The sequence below is a fragment of the Frankliniella occidentalis genome, unplaced genomic scaffold (assembly GCF_000697945.3).
Source record: "Frankliniella occidentalis isolate FOCC.00 unplaced genomic scaffold, Focc_3.1 Scaffold10, whole genome shotgun sequence".
Lineage (NCBI taxonomy): Eukaryota > Metazoa > Arthropoda > Insecta > Thysanoptera > Thripidae > Frankliniella > Frankliniella occidentalis.
The window spans coordinates 2,249,877-2,254,826 of record NW_026267140.1 but is presented as its reverse complement, the minus strand read 5'-3'; the positions used below and the strand labels follow the sequence as shown (position 1 = coordinate 2,254,826).

Here is a 4,950-nt window from a genome sequence, read left to right as displayed (position 1 = left end):
GAGAGGCAGCACATCGTTAAACCACGAGGGGTCTTTCATCGATGTGTTTTTAAAAATAAACTGTGTAATGAATAGGGGGAGCAATTCACCCCAGTGCCCAGCGTAACGCGTAGAGAGGAGCACCATATTTCCACGCGCTGTTTTTCCAATACCCCCACGCTTCGACGCATAAACGAAAGACTGTACACCCACATTTTTTAAAAACAATAGAAGAATGCTTGTGGTTCCCAGGAACAACCCCCTTGTGCAACGTAGAGGATTTTCAGGCGATGTTTGGGCACATACAACAACCCTTTGGGAAGCAAAATTAAATTTAGCGCGCACGTGAGAGTTAGTCACCATACTAATTGAATTGCTTTGTCAAAACTTTACAATAGGACCAAGCCCACAGAAACCATTGCGGATTGCAGTGTGCCAATTCATCCTATGCCCTTAAACGGAAGAGGCTGCGCGGGTCGCTCCCACCCTACCGCCGACCACTTTTTCAAGCGCCAATACACCGAAAACCGCAAACGCTATTAATAAGCATGGGCGCCCAGCTGCGCCCAACTGCCCTGCGCTGTGCGCTCCTGAATGGCCCGGGTCCGCATATGGGCTCCCTGGTCCCCGGGACCGCCAGCCCCGCCCTCAGCCTTGACCTGCGGGCCTGCGGGTGCCAGCGCGCCGGGCGTGGCGTGAGTCCAAGCAGCTCGCACGCCATGCCACACCGCCGCTTGACCAGCCAGCGGGGTCAGGGGTCACGGGTTTGGGTCCGGACCAGCGCTAGCAGAGCCGCCACTCAACGCGTCTCCGCTCAACCCTGACTGATCACTGATCACAATTATAATCCAGGCCGAGTCTACATCCGGGTTTATTTGCGCGAATGTTTACGACTGAATAAAACTCTTGATAAAAGACGTCATTATAAATCGGGGTAGATTCATGGGCCTACATGAAATTCGTCCCCAATAACATAAACTTGGAGTGGCCACAGTGTGTCTTCTTCAACTTCTAGGCTCAGACCCCGAGATGAGATAACATTGGATCCTCTCTAAACAGACAGAAGTCGAGCAGAAACGTACAAACAAATATGGCATGATTTTCAAATCGTTACGATTTTGGCGATCGGTTAAGCACTGGCACTGCTTCCGGGACGCAGGACGGACAGGACCCCCAACTAGCAGGGCCTCCTTTGGCGGAAGATAATTAAGCACCTCCTGCGAAAAATAGAAGCAGGCGGCACAAGACGGCGGGTGTTCCCCGCGGCCGCCCCCAAAGACCCTCTGCTTCAATCATCTCCCCGCTTGACGTGTGTGTGTGACGTCGCTCCCCGAACGTATGTGGCCCAATCCCGCTGAGCGACTTGCCTCCCGCGGGGATAGGGGGCCGCGGGATGTCGCCCGCCGCGTAGAGGGATGCCCCGCAGCGCGGCGCGCAGAGCACGCGTGTGACGGCACCCTCATGTAAGGAAGGTGTCCACGCGGACATCCCGGGGTGCCCCGCCAAACGGCTCACCACAGCTCACGTGTGTGAGTGTGTGACGGCATCCTTGCATATTGATCACTGCGGGACTCCTCGGCCGGCAGATTATTAAATATGAGATCACGGGGCCGCACGTGTCCAGCGTCCTTCGCCTGCAGTGACCCTCCGAGCGGACCGGCAGCGTCACCACAGGGCGTCTGACGAACGGCGGCACTGAGTGAAGTCACACGCTGAGCCGGAGAGGCGCCATGCGTCAGTTGAGCTAGAGCTAAAAATAACACGCGTGGGAACAACAGCGTCAGAAGGGATGTCTGTGAATTGATCCAAAGATCTGCACACTATTTACATAGGGAGTGGCCAGCAGGTGGGGGCCTCAAGTAGTCGCCTCCGTCTTTGCATGGCAATTTCGGCGACTTAATCACCAACTTGGAAGGCTCGTCTAATTTCCTGGGTGCTCGACGGCTAAGATTGACAGTGTAGCGCGACAACTTCGTGGTCACGTAAACTGTAAATCTGGGGTGTCCAGCAACTGTGCGCTCTAAGTTGCACGACCGAGGTTTCTGTGCAACTTGGAGCGCACAGTTGCTGGACACCCTAGATTTACAGTGAGATGAAGGTGAGCGAATGGTCATAGCTTTTGCATGTGTGGGTGGTACCAGTCGCTCTGTCCACCATTTCCGATTCGTTTACCTGTATGAGAAGATGACACACATCTACAGAAGTGTAAACTAAGTCGCTCACCTGCAGGTGTGCTCCACTTTTATGCTTCGATTGTTCAGTGCGTGTGATCTCTGCGCAAAAGAGTGTCAGATTAAGCCTTGTACTGCTACAATCCTCACCGCATCTCTTGCACACCTGGCGGTCCTGGGTGCCAAGAGTTGGGCGACAAACTCGCCCGCTTAAAACAGCAAACGAGCGAGTATACATTATGACAGGTGAGGGGAAAGCGAGAGCCTGTCCCACGCATTTTACATGACGCCAGCCGACATCACCGCGGGGACGGGGAGACGCCAGGAGACGAGGCGAGCGATGACAGAGCGATCCGTCGGACATGGATGTCCTGCCGCTCACTGGGCGGTCAAGGCCTGCCCTGCCGCGAAGCGACGCGGCGAGGCCCACTATCCGATATCATCCTTATTGTCTTTGCAGATTTATAGGCGCACGACGCCGATGTAAGGCGCGTCTTTGTTGCAGAGAGACGACGCACCACACGACGGCATCGAGGAAGGCGCTAGTGGAGTTGAGCCGAGCGGGTCATTCCGGTGTTGATTTACTCCGCGTGCGACAGCGGCAAAGGAGGCGTACAAGTATGACACGAAGGACGCGATGGCATACACAGTCGAATCGGACAGATGTGTAATGACTTTTTCAGCTTGGCGACACGGTAGAATATGTTTGTAGTATAGCAACTTGGGTATACAATTTTAAAAGAACAACAGAGTAAAACCAAGAGTAAACAAACGTATACAGGCGAATAGAAGAGCAGGTGGCCCGGCTGTTAAAACAAGCGTCGCGTCGACAATTTATGTTTACAGTTTCGTTTTGTTGCTTTTACAGCTTTGACAGGAAGCTGGCTGAGAGAGGCGACAGGTGCGCAAGTACGTACGAGGCCAGGACGCACGGACGTAAAGGTAACGACGTTCTGGGCGGTAGATCATGTAGGGCTGTCAAGTCACTGCTCGCGCGGGCCGCACACGGGCCGAGGGGGGTTACAGGAGACCCATCCATCAGGGGGTCAGGGGGCCGCCGCGGCCCTGGGGTGCCCCGCCAATAGGCCATCCCGCCACTTTAGAGCTGGCGGATTGGGCTGGGGGGCTCGGCTCGCGCCTCGCGCCGCCGCCGGCCCAGTCAGTGCCATTATTTCAGGCCGCCCAGGCCACGCGGGTCGCGAGCCACCCCGCCACGCCACGCCCCAGCCCGGCACGCCACACCCCGGCACCCAGCACGCCCCGACAACCCCGTGGGGTCAATGAGCGATGGCCCACCGCGGCGCGGGCGCACGGAGGGGGAAGTGACAAATCGGCTGACATGCACTTCCGTCATATTCCTTCCCCGACACCACCCTCCACTCCGACCCCTCGGCCCCCTTTTCCCACCAACGGCTGCTCTCTATCCCCCTGCGCTCGAACCCCCACCCCACTCCCTTTTTCCAGTACATATCGATTTGCTTTTACGGACGGTCCCTCAAGGACGCGACGCCGCGCGCTCATCGGGGGACGGCCCCTAGGCAGGCAGGTAGTACACCGCCATTTCTGCTCTACTTAGCATAGGCAGGGTATACACAGGCAAATGCCATGGAGCTCTCACCGCGCGCTGCGCCGCGCCACGCCGCCGCCGCCGTGCGGACTGCCCTGGACTGCCGCCGGGCGACCTGGCGGGGGAGCCAGCGGGGGCGACACACCGCACCAGCGGCACCAGCCACCAACGGATCATTCTATCGCGAAAGGCGGCGAAAGGTGGTCGGGCGGCGACGGCCAGCATCGCGTCGTCGGCCACGATGACGCGGGGAGACGCACGGGGCGACACGAGGAGGTCGACCGAGAAAGGGCGAGGAAACCGCGCGACGGCGCACTATGACCTAACTGCAAGAGGTGAGACGGGGTGTTCCTCCTACACCTCAGGTGGCGGGGTGGGGCGGTCGGGGCCAGGCGGGGTGGGGACACGTACAGGCAGATGCAATGCAACGCTACTGCCGCCGGGCTGGACTCGGATCGTGACGAGCGGTGCGCGGAGCCCTGCACATCGCCCCCATATTGCCCAACTGGGGTGCGTTTCGGCTACCGCGCTTGCTGGCGCCACCGTCTACCTGCAGCCCGTCTCCGAGTGCGTGAGGCCCTATCCAATGGGGGCATCTGGGACACGCAGGGCGTCCCGCCGCCGCCCAGGCCGCGCTTGCGAAGGGCCCATAGCCCGGCGCGGTGAAGGAGCGCCCGAGGAATCTCTTTCAATATGCAAACCCGGGCGGGCGTCCCATCGGCGGGGCAGGGGGGCGCAGGGTGGGGCAGGTTGCGAGGCGACGCGGGGTGGGGTGGAGCGTGGTGAGGCGTGCAGAGGCGGGGTGAAACGGGGAGAGGCGGGCCACAGCGGTGCTCGGTTGAAGAGACTCTTAGAGGAGAGATGAGATTAATATTGGGGCCGGGTTGGAGACTCTTAAAGGGGAAATGTGATTAACGTTGGGGCGCCCAGGCGGATCATCGCGGTAAACACCACACCATCATTCCATTGGGAAGATGCGACCGAGTGGTGCGCGGGCCGGCGAGGAGAGGGGTTGGGGGGCCCGTCACCCCGCCGCGCGAGGGAGGGAGGGAGGAGGGCGTCGGGGCGTCGCGGCGTCGCGGCGGCGCAGCAGTAAAGACGTGAGGTGCCACAGCCCAGGGGAGGGGGCAGCGTCCCACTGCCCGCGACTCCGTGCGCCCCTCCCCCCTCCCTCTCTCCTCGCGAGACGGTATTACGTGAGGTTACATGTGAGCGCATCTTCAGGTCCGTGCG

At 59.4% G+C, this 4,950-nt stretch overlaps 2 protein-coding genes across 7 annotated transcripts in view; one reads left to right on the top strand and one right to left on the bottom strand.

Annotated features, from left to right (window-relative positions):
* Positions 1 to 4,950, top strand: part of LOC113212691 (larval cuticle protein 1-like) — a 218,453-nt gene that overhangs the window by 176,477 nt on the left and 37,026 nt on the right. The gene's annotated exons all lie outside the window — the stretch shown is intronic.
* The window catches only part of LOC113212546 (collagen alpha-1(I) chain-like), a 117,244-nt gene that overhangs the window by 79,311 nt on the left and 32,983 nt on the right, over positions 1 to 4,950 (bottom strand). The gene's annotated exons all lie outside the window — the stretch shown is intronic.